Genomic DNA, 20,145 nt, shown 5'->3' on the forward strand with positions numbered 1-20,145 from the left:
ACAAAACAAAAGAGATTATTGTGGACTTCAGGAAACAGAAAAGGGAGCACCCCCCTATCTACGTCGACGGGACAGTAGTGGAGAAGGTGGAAAGTTTTAAGTTCCTCGGTGTACATATCATCGACAAACTGAAATGGTCCACCCACACAGACAGCATGGTGAAGAAGGCGCAACAGCGCCTCTTCGACCTCAGGAGGCTGAAAAAATGTGGCCGGTCAACGAAAACTCTCACAAACTTTTACAGATGCACAATCTAGAGCATCCTGTCGGTGTCGCTCCGCCCACAACCGTAAGGCTCTCCAGAGTGTAGTGAGGTCTGCACAACGCATCACCGGGGGCAAACTACCTGCCCTCCAGGACACCTACAGCACCTGATGTCACAGGAAGGCCATAAAGATCATCAAGGACAACAACCACCCGAGCCACTGCCTGTTCACCCCGCTATCATCCAGAAGGCGAGGTCAGTACAGGTGCATCAAAGCTGGGACCGAGAGACTGAAAAACAGCTTCTATCTCAAGGCCATCAGACTCTTAAACAGCCACCACTAACACAGAGAGGCAGCTGCCTACATACAGATTTGATATCATTGGCCACTTTAAAAAATGGAACAATAGTCACTTTAAACAATGGCACTTTTAAGAATGTTTACATATCACGCATTACTCATCTCATGTGTCTACTATATCCTTCACTATCTATTGCATCTCAGCCACTCTGTCACTACTCAACCATATATTTATATATTCTCATCCCATTCCTTTACTAGATTGTGTTTTGTTGTGGAATTTGTTACATATTAGGTTTCGTTGTGGAATTGCTAGATATTATCTGTTAGATACTGCTGCACTGTTGGATCTAGAAGCAAAAGCATTTCACTACACTTGCAATAACAAATGCTAACCATGTGAATGTGACCCATAAAATGTGATTTGATTTTGAGTTCTTGATTCGGCCAAACATGTATATTCTAAACTGTCCAGTTGCAGCTGGTTTGTTTTTGAATTTAGAAAATGCTCCGTTATTAAAATACATGTTTTGCTCCATGAAGTAATCCAACGCCACCATTTTGTCTATTTCAAATGTGCTCAGCTTGATGGAGACAGTTGAGTCATTATGACATGCGACACTTTGGTGTGGACCCACCTGTCTCAGTCAACCATTGGCTTGACAGGTGGTCTGTGTGAAACAAGAGTATTGTGGCAGAGAGGTTTCAAACATGTCTCCTGTCCATGTCTACTATCCTGTCTAAGTGATTTTCACAAATGGTCCGTGATCAACAGTAGTGCACTACAAGAGAACTGGGTGCCATTTTGGATCAACAGTAGTGCACTACAAGAGAACTGGGTGCCATTTTGGATCAACAGTAGTGCACTACATGGGAATAGGGTGCCATTTTGGATCAACAGTAGTGCACTACATGGGAATAGGGTGCCATTTTGGATCAACAGTAGTGCACTACATGGGAATAGGGTGCCATTTTGGATCAACAGTAGTGCACTACATGGGAATAGGGTGCCATTTTGGATCAACAGTAGTGCAGTACGAGGGAATAGGGTGCCATTTTGGAAGCCGACTTTATCTTGTCCGTACTCCTTGGCTAGATCCTGTGATTCTGTCTAGTTTCTGTCTCGTCTGCGTCCACAGTCCACACCCAGATAAATATTGGATCTCATCGAGACGTTGAGTGATTTTCTCTGGAACAAAATCATTGTGTTTCTACGGTAGCATTCATTCCAAATCCGTCAGATGATTATAGTGTAGGTTGATACACAGAAATATTCTAAAGTCTGTGTGATTGAGGAGCTTTTCCTTCAGCTGTGTTTTAATGTTGACAGGAAGGTTACAGACATGGGGTTGTCTGTCTGTCTGACTCCCAAAAACTCAGCAGGTAGGTTATGGCGATGGGGTCATCTCTGTCTGTCTGTCTGTCTGTCTGTCTGTCTGTCTGTCTGTCTGTCTGTCTGTCTGTCTCGGTCTCGGTCTCGGTCTCTCTGACTCAGTGTCTCTTTCTCTCTCTCTCTCTGTGTGTGTGTCTCTCTCTGTCTCGGTCTCTCTGTCTCTCTCTCTGTGTGTGTGTCTCTCTCCGTTTCTCTCTCTGTCTCTCTCTTTCTCTCTCTTTCTCTCTCCGTGTCTCTCTCTGTCTCGGTTTCTCTCTCTTTCTCTCTCTCTGTGTGTGTCTCTCTCCGTGTCTCTCTCTGTCTCTGTCTCTCTCTCTCTCTCTCTCTCTCTCTCTCTCTCTCTCTCTCTCTCTCTCTCTCTCTCTCTCTCTGTGTCTCTCTCTGTCTCGGTCTCTCTCTCTCTCTCTCTCTCTGTGTCTCTCTCTGTCTCGGTCTCTCTCTCTTTCTCTCTCTCTTTCTCTCTCTGTGTGTGTGTGTCTCTCTCTGTGTCTCTCTCCGTGTCTCTCTCTGTCTCGGTCTCTCTCTCTCTCTCTCTCTCTCTCTCTCTCTCTCTCTCTCTTTCTCTCTCTCTCTCTCTCTCTCTCTCTCTCTCTCTCTCTCTCTCTCTCTCTCTCTCTCTCTCTTCTCTCTCTCTCTCTGTGTCTCTCTCTGTCTCGGTCTCTCTCTCTTTCTCTCTCTCTTTCTCTCTCTCTGTGTGTGTGTCTCTCGCTGTGTCTCTCTCTGTGTCTCTGTCTCTCAAGTTCGTAGAATCATCAGGCCTGTATAACTGGTATTATTGTTGTAAAAGATCTAAACTGGGTCCTGTGGTGCACTGTGTCCTGGAAATGTTTTCAGGTGTGTTAGTGTGACGGTGTTTAATCTGGACTGAAACAGAATCTGTTGGCGGAGAGACAAAGGCCTATTTAATGTCATGACTTTTATACCTATTGTAAAAACGGTGAGCGCCGACGATGGATCTTATTCCCTCTCTCGCAAACTATCTGGTAAACTCCTCTCGAGCTAGCGTGTGTGTCCGTGTGTGTGTGTGTGTGTGTGTGTGTGTGTGTGTGTGTGTGTGTGTGTGTGTGTGTGTGTGTGTGTGTGTGTGTGTGTGTGTGTGTGTGTGTGTGTGTGTGTGTGTGTGTGTGTGTGTGTGTGTGTGTGTCCCATTCTACTCAGTCCTAAAGACTAACTCAAGATCCAGCCAGATCTCATCCCTTTTATGTTCATTTACATAGACAGTGAATTTACTGCACCTGCATATGGTTTTCTATTTAAGCCTTGATATGTTATATGTGTTTTATACTGTTTGATTTTAGTTTGCTTCCAGCTTTGGCTCTTACTTGTTGTTTATTTTCCGAAGCTTTGGGAGAAGAGAACGGCCAGTGTGCCAGAAACTCCTACTTGACTTCATCTCTTTTTAGTTGACAGTATTTGTTTGTGGTAATAATTTTCCCGTTCAAGGGCTTTGGGTCTATAGGAGGTGTCTGATCTGAAGGGCTTTGGGTCTATAGGAGGTGTCTGATCTGAAGGGCTTTGGGTCTATAGGAGTGTCTGATCTGAAGGGCTTTGTCTATAGGAGTGTCTGATCTGAAGGGCTTTGGGTCTTATAGGAGGTGTTTGATCTGAAGGGCTTTGGGTCTATAGTGTGTCTGATCTGAAGGGTTTTGGGTCTATAGGAGTGTCTGATCTGAAGGGCTTTGGGTCTATAGGAGATGTCTGATCTGAAGGGCTTTGGGTCTTATAGGAGGTGTCTGATCTGAAGGGCTTTGGGTCTATAGGAGGTGTCTGATCTGAAGGGCTTTGGGTCTATAGTGTCTGATCTGAAGGGCTTTGGGTCTATAGTGTCTGATCTGAAGGGCTTTGGGTCTATAGGAGGTGTCTGATCTGAAGGGCTTTGGGTCTATAGGAGGTGTCTGATCTAAGGGCTTTGGGTCTATAGTGTCTGATCTGAAGGGCTTTGGGTCTATACGAGATCTGAAGGGCTTTGGGTCAAGATGTCTGAGCTTTGGGTCTATAGGATCTCATCTGAAGGGCTTTGGGTCTTTAGGAGGTGTTTGATCTGATTTGGGTCTATAGACTGATCTGAAGGGTTTTGGGTCTGGACCTGTCTGATCTGAAGTTTTCTATTGTCTGATCTGAAGGGCTTTGGGTCTTATAGAGTGTCTGATCTGAAGGGCTTTGGGTCTATAGGAGTGTGTGGTGTCTGATCTGAAGGGCTTTGGGTCTATAGGAGGTGTCTGATCTGAAGGGCTTTGGGTCTATAGGAGATCTGAAGGGCTTTGGGTCTATAGGAGGTGTCTGATCTGAAACTCCTTTGGGTCTATAGGAGACTCTGATCTCTTTTTATAGGAGGTGTCTTGATCTGATTTTTGGGTCTATAGGAGGTGTCTGATCTGAAGGGCTTTGGGTCTATAGGAGGTGTCTGATCTGAAGGGCTTTGGGTCTATAGGAGGTGTCTGATCTGAAGGGCTTTGGGTCTATAGGAGGAGTCTGACCTGAAGGGCTTTGGGTCTATAGGAGGTGTCTGATCTGAAGGGCTTTAGGTCTGAAGGGTCTGATCTGAAGGGCTTTGGGTCTTATAGTAGGGGTCTGATCTGAAGGGCTTTGGGTCTTATAGGAGGTGTTTGATCTGAAGGGCTTTGGGTCTATAGGAGGTGTCTGATCTGAAGGGTTTTGGGTCTATAGGAGGTGTCTGATCTGAAGGGCTTTGGGTCTATAGGAGGTGTCTGATCTGAAGGGCTTTGGGTCTTATAGGAGGTGTCTGATCTGAAGGGCTTTGGGTCTATAGGAGGTGTCTGATCTGAAGGGCTTTGGGTCTATAGGAGGTGTCTGATCTGAAGGGCTTTGGGTCTATAGGAGGTGTCTGATCTGAAGGGCTTTGGGTCTATAGGAGGTGTCTGATCTGAAGGGCTTTGGGTCTATAGGAGGTGTCTGATCTGAAGGGCTTTGGGTCTATAGGAGGTGTCTGATCTGAAGGGCTTTGGGTCTATAGGAGGTGTCTGATCTGAAGGGCTTTGGGTCTATAGGAGGTGTCTGATCTGAAGGGCTTTGGGTCTATAGGAGGTGTCTGATCTGAAGGGCTTTGGGTCTATAGGAGGAGTCTGACCTGAAGGGCTTTAGGTCTATAGGAGGTGTCTGATCTGAAGGGCTTTAGGTCTATAGGAGGTGTCTGATCTGAAGGGCTTTGGGTCTATAGGAGGTGTCTGATCTGAAGGGCTTTGGGTCTATAGGAGGTGTCTGATCTGAAGGGATTTGGGTCTATAGGAGGTGTCTGATCTGAAGGGCTTTGGGTCTATAGGAGGTGTCTGATCTGAAGGGCTTTGGGTCTATAGGAGGTGTCTGATCTGAAGGGCTTTGGGTCTATAGGAGGTGTCTGATCTGAAGGGCTTTGGGTCTATAGGAGGTGTCTGATCTGAAGACAGCAAGGTGTTGTATTTATTGGTTCCATCTAGGCCTGTATGAGTCTCACATATGTTACACATGTTACAGGTTGTGTCCCAAAAGGCTCCCCATTCACTCTGGTCATAGATAAGGCCATTCATCTCCTCTCCCAGTCAAGACATATAGGTGTAGGGGAGGGGGGTGCAGGATTGGAGAGTAATGTTACCTGCAATAATAATGTAATCAGATTACAGATACTTAAAAAAAAAAAAAAATACTTCTAGGATTACTTTTAAATTCAGGAAGGATGTTTGCGAGAAAAAATTGTTCAAACCAGCATTGACAAAAGGCGCAAGTTATTTTTCTGCCTGAGCGAGTCTGAGCACAAATCAGAGACCACTATGATGACACACCAAATGTTGACCACCAATCGGAGACCACTATGATGACACACCAAATGATGACCACCAATCGGAGACCACGATGATGACATACAAAATGATGACCACCAATAAGAGACCACTATGATGACACACCAAATGATGACCACCAATAAGAGACCAGTATGATGACACACCAAATGATGACCACCAATCAGAGACCACTACGATGACACACCAAATGATGACCACCAATCAGAGACCACTATGATGACACACCAAATGTGTTTTGATGGATCGCTGGAAAGGAGCAGGAACAGGCTTTTGTAGACTACAGTCCAAGCTTCCAATGGTGCGACTGCTGTGCAAAAGTTATCCATGTTGAGTAAACGCTTGGAGGACAGCATTGGTGTAGACTATGGGCGATACGGATATCACTTATCACGCATTGATGTGAATCACACTACTGCTCCCTCATTTAGCCAGTATTAATGATATCTACATAGATGTGAATCACACTACTGCTCCCTCATTTAGCCAGTATTAATGATATCTACATAGATGTGAATCACACTACTGCTCCCTCATTTAGCCAGTATTAATGATATCTACATAGATGTGAATCACACTACTGCTCACTCATATAGCCAGTATTAATGATATCTACTATCTACATAGATGTGAATCACACTACTGCTCCCTCATTTAGCCAGTATTAATGATATCTACATAGATGTGAATCACACTACTGCTCCCTCATTTAGCCAGTATTAATGATATCTACTATCTACATAGATGTGAATCACACTACTGCTCACTCATTTAGCCAGTATTAATGATATCTACATAGATGTGAATCACACTACTGCTCCCTCATTTAGCCAGTATTAATGATATCTACTATCTACATAGATGTGAATCACACCACTGCTCCCTCATTTAGCCAGTATTAATGATATCTACTATCTACATTGATGTGAATCACACTACTGCTCACTCATTTAGCCAGTATTAATGATATCTACATTGATGTGAATCACACTACTGCTCACTCATATAGCCAGTATTAATGATATCTACATTGATGTGAATCACACTACTGCTCACTCATATAGCCAGTATTAATGATATCTACATTGATGTGAATCACACTACTGCTCACTCATTTAGCCAGTATTAATGATATCTACATTGATGTGAATCACACTACTGCTCCTTCATTTAGCCAGTATTAATGATATCTATATGGATGTGAATCACACTACTGCTCACTCATTTAGCCATTATTAATGATATCTATATGGATGTGAATCACACTACTGCTCCCTCATTTAGCCAGTATTAATGATATCTACATTGATGTGAATCACACTACTGCTCACTCATTTAGCCAGTATTAATGATATCTACATTGATGTGAATCACACTACTGCTCACTCATTTAGCCAGTATTAATGATATCTACATTGATGTGAATCACACTACTGCTCCTTCATTTAGCCAGTATTAATGATATCTATATTGATGTGAATCACACTACTGCTCACTCATTTATCCAGTATTAATGATATCTACTATCTACATTGATGTGAATCACACTACTGCTCACTCATATAGCCAGTATTAATGATATCTACTATCTACATTGATGTGAATCACACTACTGCTCACTCATATAGCCAGTATTAATGATATCTACATTGATGTGAATCACACTACTGCTCCTTCATTTAGCCAGTATTAATGATATCTATATTGATGTGAATCACACTACTGCTCACTCATTTATCCAGTATTAATGATATCTACTATCTACATTGATGTGAATCACACTACTGCTCACTCATTTAGCCAGTATTAATGATATCTACTATCTACATTGATGTGAATCACACTACTGCTCACTCATTTAGCCAGTATTAATGATATCTACTATCTACATTGATGTGAATCACACTACTGCTCCCTCATATAGCCAGTATTAATGATATCTACATTGATGTGAATCACACTACTGCTCACTCATATAGCCAGTATTAATGATATCTACATAGATGTGAATCACACTACTGCTCACTCATATAGCCAGTATTAATGATATCTACACTGATGTGAATCACACTACTGCTCACTCATATAGCCAGTATTAATGATATCTACTATCTACATTGATGTGAATCACACTACTGCTCACTCATATAGCCAGTATTAATGATATCTATATGGATGTGAATCACACTACTGCTCCCTCATTTAGCCAGTATTAATGATATCTATATGGATGTGAATCACACTACTGCTCACTCATTTATCCAGTATTAATGATATCTATATGGATGTGAATCACACTACTGCTCCCTCATTTAGCCAGTATTAATGATATCTATATGGATGTGAATCACACTACTGCTCACTCATTTAGCCAGTATTAATGATATCTACATAGATGTGAATCACACTACTGCTCACTCATTTAGCCAGTATTAATGATATCTACATAGATGTGAATCACACTACTGCTCACTCATATAGCCAGTATTAATGATATCTATATGGATGTGAATCACACTACTGCTCACTCATTTAGCCAGTATTAATGATATCTACATAGATGTGAATCACACTACTGCTCACTCATTTATCCAGTATTAATGATATCTATATGGATGTGAATCACACTACTGCTCCCTCATTTAGCCAGTATTAATGATATCTATATGGATGTGAATCACACTACTGCTCACTCATTTATCCAGTATTAATGATATCTATATGGATGTGAATCACACTACTGCTCCCTCATTTAGCCAGTATTAATGATATCTACATAGATGTGAATCACACTACTGCTCCCTCATTTAGCCAGTATTAATGATATCTACATAGATGTGAATCACACTACTGCTCCCTCATTTAGCCAGTATTAATGATATCTATATGGATGTGAATCACACTACTGCTCCCTCATTTAGCCAGTATTAATGATATCTACATAGATGTGAATCACACTACTGCTCCCTCATTTAGCCAGTATTAATGATATCTACACTGATGTGAATCACACTACTGCTCACTCATTTAGCCAGTAGTAATGATATCTACACTGATGTGAATCACACTACTGCTCCCTCATTTAGCCAGTATTAATGATATCTACTATCTACATAGATGTGAATCACACTACTGCTCCCTCATATAGCCAGTATTAATGATATCTATATGGATGTGAATCACACTACTGCTCACTCATTTAGCCAGTATTAATGATATCTACATTGATGTGAATCACACTACTGCTCCCTCATTTAGCCAGTATTAATGATATCTACATTGATGTGAATCACACTACTGCTCCCTCATTTAGCCAGTATTAATGATATCTACATTGATGTGAATCACACTACTGCTCCCTCATTTAGCCAGTATTTGTAACACTTCAGGTGTCGTAGGTGTGTGGAGTCAAACGCAGGAGACAGTGAGTGCAAAGCTGTGCGTCTTTAATAGCGCCAACGCATCCCAGGGTGCTCACAATAGTAACGGCCCCAAACACAGGGCATGAGAATGTACAACGGAAAAAATAACGACCAGGCACTAACACGTACTTCTAACAACAGAGCCGAAGGTTACACTGCAATAATCCCGCACAACAACCAGGCGGGCCGGCTGTCTAATAAAGACAAACTAATTAGCTGATTTAATCATGAACAGGTGCTACCACTAAACATACAAGGAGGGAGAGGAAAAACAATCAGTGGCAGCTAATAGGCCGGTGACGACGACCGCCGAGCGCCAACCGCCCGGGAAGGGGAGACACCCTCGGTCGGACTCGTGACAGTACCCCTCCTGACGCGCGGCTCCCGCAGCGCGCCGACACCGGCCTCGAGGTCGCCCCGGAGGACGAGGTGCAGGGCGATCCGGATGGAGGCGATGGAAATCCTCAACATGGATGGATCCAAGATGTCCCTCACCGGTACCCAGCACCTCTCCTCCGGACCGTACCCCTCCCAGTCCACGAGGTACTGCAGGCCCCTCACCCGGCGTCTTGAGTCCAGAATGGCCCGGATCGTGTACGCCGGGGTCCCCTCGATGTCCAGAGGGGGAGGGACCTCCGGTACCTCACTGTCCTGCAGGGGACCAGCTACCACCGGCCTGAGGAGAGACACATGAAACGAGGGGTTAATTCGATAATAGGAAGGGAGTTGTAATCGATAACACACCTCGTTTATTCTCCTCAGGACTTTAAAGGGCCCTACACACTGCGGACCCAGCTTCCGGCAGGGCAAGCGGAGAGGTAGGTTTCGGGTCGAGAGCCAGACCCTGTCCCCCGGTACAAACACGGGGCCTCACTGCGGTGGCGGTCAGCACTCCTCTTCTGCCGTCCACTCGCTTGTCGTAGAGACTCCTGGACGGCCCTCCAGGTCTCCTTGGAGCGCTGTACCCATTCCTCCACCGCAGGAGCCTCGGTCTGGCTCGGATGCCATGGTGCCAGGACCGGCTGGTATCCCAACACACACTGAAAAGGGGACACGTTAGTAGAGGAGTGGCGTAGTGAGTTCTGAGCCATTTCAGCCCAGGGAATGTATCGTGCCCACTCCCCTGGCCGATCCTGGCAATACGACCGCAGAAACCTACCCACCTCCTGGTTCAATCTCTCCACCTGCCCATTACTCTCGGGTGATAACCGGAGGTCAGGCTGACAGAGACCCCCAAACGTTCCATGAACGCTCTCCATACCCGAGACGTGAATTGGGGGCCCCGATCAGAAACGATGTCCTCCGGCACCCCGTAGTGCCGAAAGACATGGGTAAATAATGCCTCCGCAGTCTGCAGGGCTGTAGGGATACCGGGCAACGGGAGGAGACGGCAGGACTTAGAAAACCGATCCACAATCACTAGAACCGCGGTGTTCCCCTGAGACGGCGGAAGATCGGTCAGGAAATCTATGGACAGATGTGACCATGGCCGCTGTGGAACGGGGAGGGGTTGTAGCTTCCCTCTAGGAAGGTGCCTAGGAGCCTTACTCTGAGCGCACACTGAGCAAGAGGAGACATAACCCTTAACGTCCTTAACCAACGTAGGCCACCAATACCTCCCTGAAGGCTCCCCACTGTCCTCGTCACCCCAGGGTGACCCGAGGAGGTAGGACGTGAGCCCACCGAATCAGCTTGTCCCGAACATCAAGCGGCACGTACCTTCGCCCCGCTGGACACTGAGGAGGCGCGGGTTCAGCCCGTAACGCCCGCTCGATGTCCGAGTCCACCTCCCATACCACTGGGGCTACCAGCTTAGAGGCGGGAAGGATGGGAGTAGGTTCGGTGGACCCATCCTCGGTGTCGTAAAGGCGGGACAGTGCGTCAGCCTTCACGTTCTGGGAGCCCGGTCTATAAGACAAAGTAAACCGGAACCGGTGAAGAATATGGCCCACCTTGCCTGACGTGGGTTAAGTCTCCTTGCAGCCCGAATATACTCCAGATTCTGGTGGTCGGTCCAGATGAGAAAAGGGTGCTTAGCCCCCTCAAGCCAGTGTCTCCACACCTTCAGAGCTCTAACCACCGCTAGCAACTCCCGGTCCCCCACATCATAGTTACGCTCCGCTGGGCTGAGCTTCCTTGAGAAGAAAGCGCAGGGGCGGAGTTTTGGTGGCGTACCCGAGCGCTGTGATAGCACGGCACCCACCCCAGCCTCGGACGCGTCCACCTCCACTATGAATGCTAGAGAGGGATCCGGATGCGCCAACACGGGCGCCTCAGTGAACAGCGCCTTCAACTTGTTGAATGCCCTGTCCGCCTGTGCTGACCACTGCAATCGCACCGGCCCCCCAGCAGTGAGGTAATGGGAGCCGCTATCTGGCCAAAACCCGGATAAACCTCCGGTAGTAGTTGGCAAAACCCAAAAACCGCTGCACCTCCTTTACCGTGGTTGGAGTCGGCCAATTACGCACGGCCCTAATGCGTTCACCCTCCATCACCACCCCGAGGTGGAAATGCGATATCCCAGAAAAGAGACGGCTCGTTTAGAGAACACGCATTTCTCAGCCTTGACGTATAGGTCATGCTCCAGCAGTCTTCCAAGCACTTTGCGCACCAGAGACACATGCGCGGTGTGAGTGGCCGAGTAGATCAGAATGTCATCGATATAAACAACCACCCCTGACCGCACAGGTCCCTGAGAATCTCGTCTACAAAGGATTGGAAAACGGCTGGAGCATTCTTTAACCCATACGGCATGACGAGGTACTCATAGTGGCCGGATGTAGTACTAAATGCGGTTTTCCACTCGTCTCCCTTCCGAATACGCACCAGACTATACGCGCTCCTGAGATCCAGTTTTGTGAAGAACTGCGCTCCGTGGAACGATTCCACCGCCGTAGCGATGAGAGGTAGAGGGTAACTATACCCCACTGTGATGGCGTTTAGACCTCTATAATCGATACACGGACGCAAACCTCCCTCCTTTTTCCTCACAAAAAGAAACTCGAGGAGACGGGTGAAATGGAGGGCCGAATGTACCCCTGTCCCAGCGACTCCGTGACATATGTCTCCATTGCCAACGTCTCCTCCTGGGACAGCGGGTACACATGACTCTTGGGAAGCGCAGCGTCTACCTGGAGATCTATCGTACAATCCCTTCCCGGTCGATAAGGTGGTAATTTAGTCGCTTTCACTTTACTGAAAGCGATTGCCAAATCGGCATACTCGGGGGAATGCACACCGTGGAACCCTGGTCTGGACTCTCCACCGACGTGGCACCGATGGAAACTCCCAAACACCTTCCAGAACACTCCTCTGACCACCCCTGGAGAACCCCTTGTCTCCACGAAATTTTAGGATTGTGCCGGGCCAGCCAGGAGTCCCCAGCACCACTGGAAACGCAGGCGAATCAATAATAAAAAAACTGATACGCTCCCTATGATTCCCCTGCGTCACCATGTCCAGTGGGACCGTGGTCTCCCGACCATCCCTGACCCTAATGGCCGGCTATCTAGGGAGTGCACGGGGAAAGGAGAATCTATCGGCACCAGCGGAACCCCTAACTTAAGGGCGAGTCCGCGATCCATAAAGTTCCCAGCTGCGCCTGAATCGACTAGCGCCCTATGCTGGGAAGAGGGAAAAAGTGAAGGAAAGAGATTAAGACAAACATATGGCCAACAAGGGATTCTGGGTGAGTCTGATGCTGACTCACCTGGGGTGACCGAGAAGCGTTCCGCCTGCCATCTCTACTCCCAGACGGACCCCCCAGCACCGATCAGACGTGTGTCCTCTCCGACCACAGTTGGTGCAGGGAAGGCCTCCTCCTCCGGTACCCTCGGCGCAGCCCCTCCCAACTCCATCGGAATGGGAGCGGAGGGGCTGGGTGGTGGAACGCACAGGACCCTCTCTGAACGCCATGGGCAGCCAGCAGATTGTCCAGTCGAATGGACATGTCAATCAGCTGATCCAGTGACAGAGTGGTGTCCCGACACGCTAACTCCCGGCGGACGTCCTCTCGGAGACCACACCTGTAGTGGTCCATAAGGGCCCTGTCGTTCCACCCAGATCCGGCTGCCAAGGTCCGGAACTCCAGCTGTAATCCTGGGCGCTCCTCCTCTCCTGCCTGAGATGGAAAAGTCGTTCTCCCACCGCTCGGCCGTCTATAGGGTGATCAAATACGGCACGGAAGCGGCAGGAAAACTCTGGGTAGTGCTCCCGCTGAGTCTGGGCCATTCCAGACTGCGTTCGCCCACTCCAGAGCACGACCCGTGAGGCAGGAGATGAGGACACTCACCCTCTCCGCTCCTGAGGGAGTGGGTCTAACGGTGGCCAGGTATAGCTCCAGCTGAAGCAGAAACCCCTGGCAACCCGCCGCCGCTCCATCATAAGCCCTCGGTAGCGTCAGACGAAGGGTGCTGGAGTCGAGTGATGGGGAGTCCGGAGTCGGGGGTGCCGAAGGTGGAGAGAGGAGACCACTCCTCTCCCATCGGTCCATTCTCTCCATCACTTGATCCATCGCGGATCCGATCCGATGGAGAATGGTGGTGTGGTGGAGAACCCGTTCCTCCATCGATGGGAGAGGGTTGGCTGCTGCTCCTGCTGACTCCATTCGATTTTATTTAGGTGCGGGATTCTGTAACACTTCAGGTGTCGTAGGTGTGTGGAGTCAAACGCAGGAGACAGTGAGTGCAAAGCTGTGCGTCTTTAATAGCGCCAACGCATCCCAGGGTGCTCACAATAGTAACGGCCCCAAACACAGGGCATGAGAATGTACAACGGAAAAAAATAACGACCAGGCACTAACACGTACTTCTAACAACAGAGCCGAAGGTTACACTGCAATAATCCCGCACAACAACCAGGCGGGCCGGCTGTCTAATAAAGACAAACTAATTAGCTGATTTAATCATGAACAGGTGCTACCACTAAACATACAAGGAGGGAGAGGAAAAACAATCAGTGGCAGCTAATAGGCCGGTGACGACGACCGCCGAGCGCCAACCGCCCGGGAAGGGGAGACACCCTCGGTCGGACTCGTGACAGTATTAATGATATCTACATTGATGTGAATCACACTACTGCTCCCTCATTTAGCCAGTATTAATGATATCTACATAGATGTGAATCACACTACTGCTCCCTCATTTAGCCAGTATTAATGATATCTACTATCTACATAGATGTGAATCACACTACTGCTCCCTCATTTAGCCAGTATTAATGATATCTACATTGATGTGAATCACACTACTGCTCCCTCATTTAGCCAGTATTAATGATATCTACATAGATGTGAATCACACTACTGCTCCCTCATTTAGCCAGTATTAATGATATCTACTATCTACATAGATGTGAATCACACTACTGCTCACTCATTTAGCCAGTATTAATGATATCTACATTGATGTGAATCACACTACTGCTCCCTCATTTAGCCAGTATTAATGATATCTACATTGATGTGAATCACACTACTGCTCCCTCATTTAGCCAGTATTAATGATATCTACATTGATGTGAATCACACTACTGCTCACTCATTTAGCCAGTATTAATGATATCTACTATCTACATTGATGTGAATCACACTACTGCTCACTCATTTAGCCAGTATTAATGATATCTACATTGATGTGAATCACACTACTGCTCCCTCATTTAGCCAGTATTAATGATATCTACTATCTACATTGATGTGAATCACACTACTGCTCACTCATTTAGCCAGTAGTAATGATATCTACATAGATGTGAATCACACTACTGCTCCCTCATTTAGCCAGTATTAATGATATCTACTATCTACATTGATGTGAATCACACTACTGCTCACTCATTTAGCCAGTATTAATGATATCTACTATCTACATTGATGTGAATCACACTACTGCTCACTCATTTAGCCAGTATTAATGATATCTACATTGATGTGAATCACACTACTGCTCCCTCATTTAGCCAGTATTAATGATATCTACTATCTACATTGATGTGAATCACACTACTGCTCACTCATTTAGCCAGTATTAATGATATCTACATTGATGTGAATCACACTACTGCTCACTCATTTAGCCAGTATTAATGATATCTACTATCTACATTGATGTGAATCACACTACTGCTCACTCATTTAGCCAGTATTAATGATATCTACATTGATGTGAATCACACTACTGCTCCCTCATTTAGCCAGTATTAATGATATCTACTATCTACATAGATGTGAATCACACTACTGCTCCCTCATTTAGCCAGTATTAATGATATCTACATTGATGTGAATCACACTACTGCTCACTCATTTAGCCAGTATTAATGATATCTACATAGATGTGAATCACACTACTGCTCCCTCATTTAGCCAGTATTAATGATATCTACTATCTACATAGATGTGAATCACACTACTGCTCACTCATTTAGCCAGTATTAATGATATCTACATTGATGTGAATCACACTACTGCTCCCTCATTTAGCCATTATTAATGATATCTATATGGATGTGAATCACACTACTGCTCCCTCATTTAGCCAGTATTAATGATATCTACTATCTACATAGATGTGAATCACACTACTGCTCCCTCATATAGCCAGTATTAATGACATCTACATAGATGTGAATCACACTACTGCTCCCTCATTTAGCCAGTATTAATGATATCTACTATCTACATTGATGTGAATCACACTACTGCTCACTCATATAGCCAGTATTAATGATATCTACATTGATGTGAATCACACTACTGCTCACTCATATAGCCAGTATTAATGATATCTACTATCTACATAGATGTGAATCACACTACTGCTCCCTCATTTAGCCAGTAGTAATGATATCTACATTGATGTGAATCACACTACTGCTCCCTCATTTAGCCAGTATTAATGATATCTACATTGATGTGAATCACACTACTGCTCACTCATTTAGCCAGTATTAATGATATCTACTATCTACATAGATGTGAATCACACTACTGCTCCCTCATTTAGCCAGTATTAATGATATCTACATTGATGTGAATCACACTACTGCTCACTCATTTAGCCAGTATTAATGATATCTACATTGATGTGAATCACACTACTGCTCACTCATTTAGCCAGTATTAATGATATCTACATTGATGTGAATCACACTACTGCTCACTCATTTAGCCAGTATTAATGATATCTACATTGATGTGAATCACACTACTGCTCCCTCATTTAGCCAGTATTAATGACATCTACTATCTACATTGATGTGAATCACACTACTGCTCACTCATATAGCCAGTATTAATGACATCTACTATCTACATTGATGTGAATCACACTACTGCTCACTCATTTAGCCAGTATTAATGATATCTATATGGATGTGAATCACACTACTGCTCCCTCATTTAGCCAGTATTAATGATATCTACTATCTATATGGATGTGAATCACACTACTGCTCACTCATATAGCCAGTATTAATGATATCTACATTGATGTGAATCACACTACTGCTCCCTCATATAGCCAGTATTAATGATATCTACATTGATGTGAATCACACTACTGCTCACTCATTTAGCCAGTATTAATGATATCTACATTGATGTGAATCACACTACTGCTCACTCATTTAGCCAGTATTAATGATATCTATATGGATGTGAATCACACTACTGCTCCCTCATTTAGCCAGTATTAATGATATCTACTATCTACATAGATGTGAATCACACTACTGCTCCCTCATTTAGCCAGTATTAATGATATCTACTATCTACATAGATGTGAATCACACTACTGCTCCCTCATTTAGCCAATATTAATGATATCTATATGGATGTGAATCACACTACTGCTCCCTCATTTAGCCAATATTAATGATATCTACATTGATGTGAATCACACTACTGCTCACTCATTTAGCCAGTATTAATGATATCTACTATCTACATAGATGTGAATCACACTACTGCTCACTCATTTAGCCAGTGTTAATGATATCTATATGGATGTGAATCACACTACTGCTCACTCATTTAGCCAGTATTAATGATATCTATATGGATGTGAATCACACTACTGCTCCCTCATTTAGCCAATATTAATGATATCTACATAGATGTGAATCACACTACTGCTCACTCATTTAGCCAGTATTAATGATATCTACATGGATGTGAATCACACTACTGCTCCCTAATTAACCAGTATTAATGATATCTATATGGATGTGAATCACACTACTGCTCCCTCATTTAGCCAGTATTAATGATATCTACTATCTACATTGATGTGAATCACACTACTGCTCCCTCATTTAGCCAGTATTAATGATATCTACATAGATGTGAATCACACTACTGCTCCCTCATTTAGCCAGTATTAATGATATCTACTATCTACATAGATGTGAATCACACTACTGCTCACTCATTTAGCCAGTATTAATGATATCTACATAGATGTGAATCACACTACTGCTCCCTCATTTAGCCAGTATTAATGATATCTACGTAGATGTGAATCACACTACTGCTCACTCATATAGCCAGTATTAATGATATCTACTATCTACATAGATGTGAATCACACTACTGCTCCCTCATTTAGCCAGTATTAATGATATCTACATTGATGTGAATCACACTACTGCTCACTCATTTAGCCAGTATTAATGATATCTACATTGATGTGAATCACACTACTGCTCACTCATATAGCCAGTATTAATGATATCTACATAGATGTGAATCACACTACTGCTCCCTCATATAGCCAGTATTAATGATATCTACATAGATGTGAATCACACTACTGCTCCCTCATTTAGCCAGTATTAATGATATCTACATTGATGTGAATCACACTACTGCTCCCTCATTTAGCCAGTATTAATGATATCTACATAGATGTGAATCACACTACTGCTCCCTCATTTAGCCAGTATTAATGACATCTACTATCTACATTGATGTGAATCACACTACTGCTCACTCATTTAGCCAGTATTAATGATATCTACATTGATGTGAATCACACTACTGCTCACTCATTTAGCCAGTATTAATGACATCTACTATCTACATAGATGTGAATCACACTACTGCTCCCTCATTTAGCCAGTATTAATGATATCTACATAGATGTGAATCACACTACTGCTCACTCATTTAGCCAGTATTAATGATATCTACATAGATGTGAATCACACTACTGCTCACTCATTTAGCCAGTATTAATGATATCTACTATCTACATTGATGTGAATCACACTACTGCTCCCTCATTTAGCCAGTATTAATGACATCTACTATCTACATTGATGTGAATCACACCACTGCTCACTCATATAGCCAGTATTAATGATATCTACATTGATGTGAATCACACTACTCCTCCCTCATTTAGCCAGTATTAATGATATCTACATAGATGTGAATCACACTACTGCTCCCTCATTTAGCCAGTATTAATGACATCTACTATCTACATTGATGTGAATCACACCACTGCTCACTCATATAGCCAGTATTAATGATATCTACTATCTACATTGATGTGAATCACACTACTGCTCCCTCATTTAGCCAGTATTAATGACATCTACTATCTACATTGATGTGAATCACACTACTGCTCACTCATATAGCCAGTATTAATGATATCTACTATCTACATAGATGTGAATCACACTACTGCTCCCTCATTTAGCCAGTATTAATGACATCTACTATCTACATAGATGTGAATCACACTACTGCTCACTCATTTAGCCAGTATTAATGATATCTACATAGATGTGAATCACACTACTGCTCCCTCATATAGCCAGTATTAATGATATCTACATAGATGTGAATCACACTACTGCTCACTCATTTAGCCAGTATTAATGATATCTACATAGATGTGAATCACACTACTGCTCCCTCATTTAGCCAGTATTAATGATATCTATATGGATGTGAATCACACTACTGCTCACTCATTTAGCCAGTATTAATGATATCTACATTGATGTGAATCACACTACTGCTCCCTCATTTAGCCAGTATTAATGATATCTACATAGATGTGAATCACACTACTGCTCCCTCATATAGCCAGTATTAATGATATCTACTATCTACATTGATGTGAATCACACTACTGCTCACTCATTTAGCCAGTATTAATGATATCTATATGGATGTGAATCACACTACTGCTCACTCATTTAGCCAGTATTAATGATATCTACATAGATGTGAATCACACTACTGCTCCCTCATATAGCCAGTATTAATGATATCTACTATCTAGATTGATGTGAATCACACTACTGCTCACTCATTTAGCCAGTATTAATGATATCTATATGGATGTGAATCACACTACTGCTCACTCATATAGCTATTTGCGGCTTATGGGTTGTGGTTGTTGTGGATGTCTGTTCACAAATGTATGTGTGTATTTTAACCCAATAGTGGTTGAATTGAAAACGTTTAAGCTGCCAGTGTAAAATGCGCTCTTACAACAGCTGTATGATCCCAGCCTATAGAATAACAGCTGTATAGTACTGATCCCAGCCTATAGAATAACAGCTGTATGATCCCAGCCTATATAATAACAGCTGTATAGTTCTGATCCCAGCCTATAGAATAACAGCTGTATAGTACTGATCCCAGCCTATAGAATAACACCTGTATAGTACTGATCCCAGCCTATAGAATAACAGCTGTATAGTGCTGATCCCAGCCTATAGAATAACAGCTGTATGATCCCAGCCTATAGAATAACAGCTGTATGATCCCAGCCTATAGAATAACAGCTGTATAGTACTGATCCCAGCCTATAGAATAACAGCTGTATAGTGCAGATCCCAGCCTATAGAATAACACCTGTATAGTACTGATCCCAGCCTATAGAATAACAGCTGTATGATCCCAGCCTATAGAATAACAGCTGTATAGTACTGATCCCAGCCTATAGAATAACAGCTGTATAGTACTGATCCCAGCAATATAGAATAACACCTGTATAGTACTGATCCCA

General features: G+C 44.0%; 1 long non-coding RNA gene across 1 annotated transcript; it reads left to right on the forward strand.

Moving 5' to 3' along the window:
* Positions 1–3,726: 3,726 nt before the first annotated feature.
* Positions 3,727–5,280, forward strand: LOC127912928 (uncharacterized). Its single transcript, XR_008084136.1, has 3 exons — positions 3,727–3,790; positions 4,639–4,967; positions 5,036–5,280. It is a non-coding gene; the product is annotated as an uncharacterized LOC127912928 (long non-coding RNA).
* Positions 5,281–20,145: the final 14,865 nt, after the last annotated feature.

The sequence above is a fragment of the Oncorhynchus keta genome, chromosome 28, assembly GCF_023373465.1.
Source record: "Oncorhynchus keta strain PuntledgeMale-10-30-2019 chromosome 28, Oket_V2, whole genome shotgun sequence".
Classification (NCBI taxonomy): Eukaryota; Metazoa; Chordata; class Actinopteri; order Salmoniformes; family Salmonidae; genus Oncorhynchus; species Oncorhynchus keta.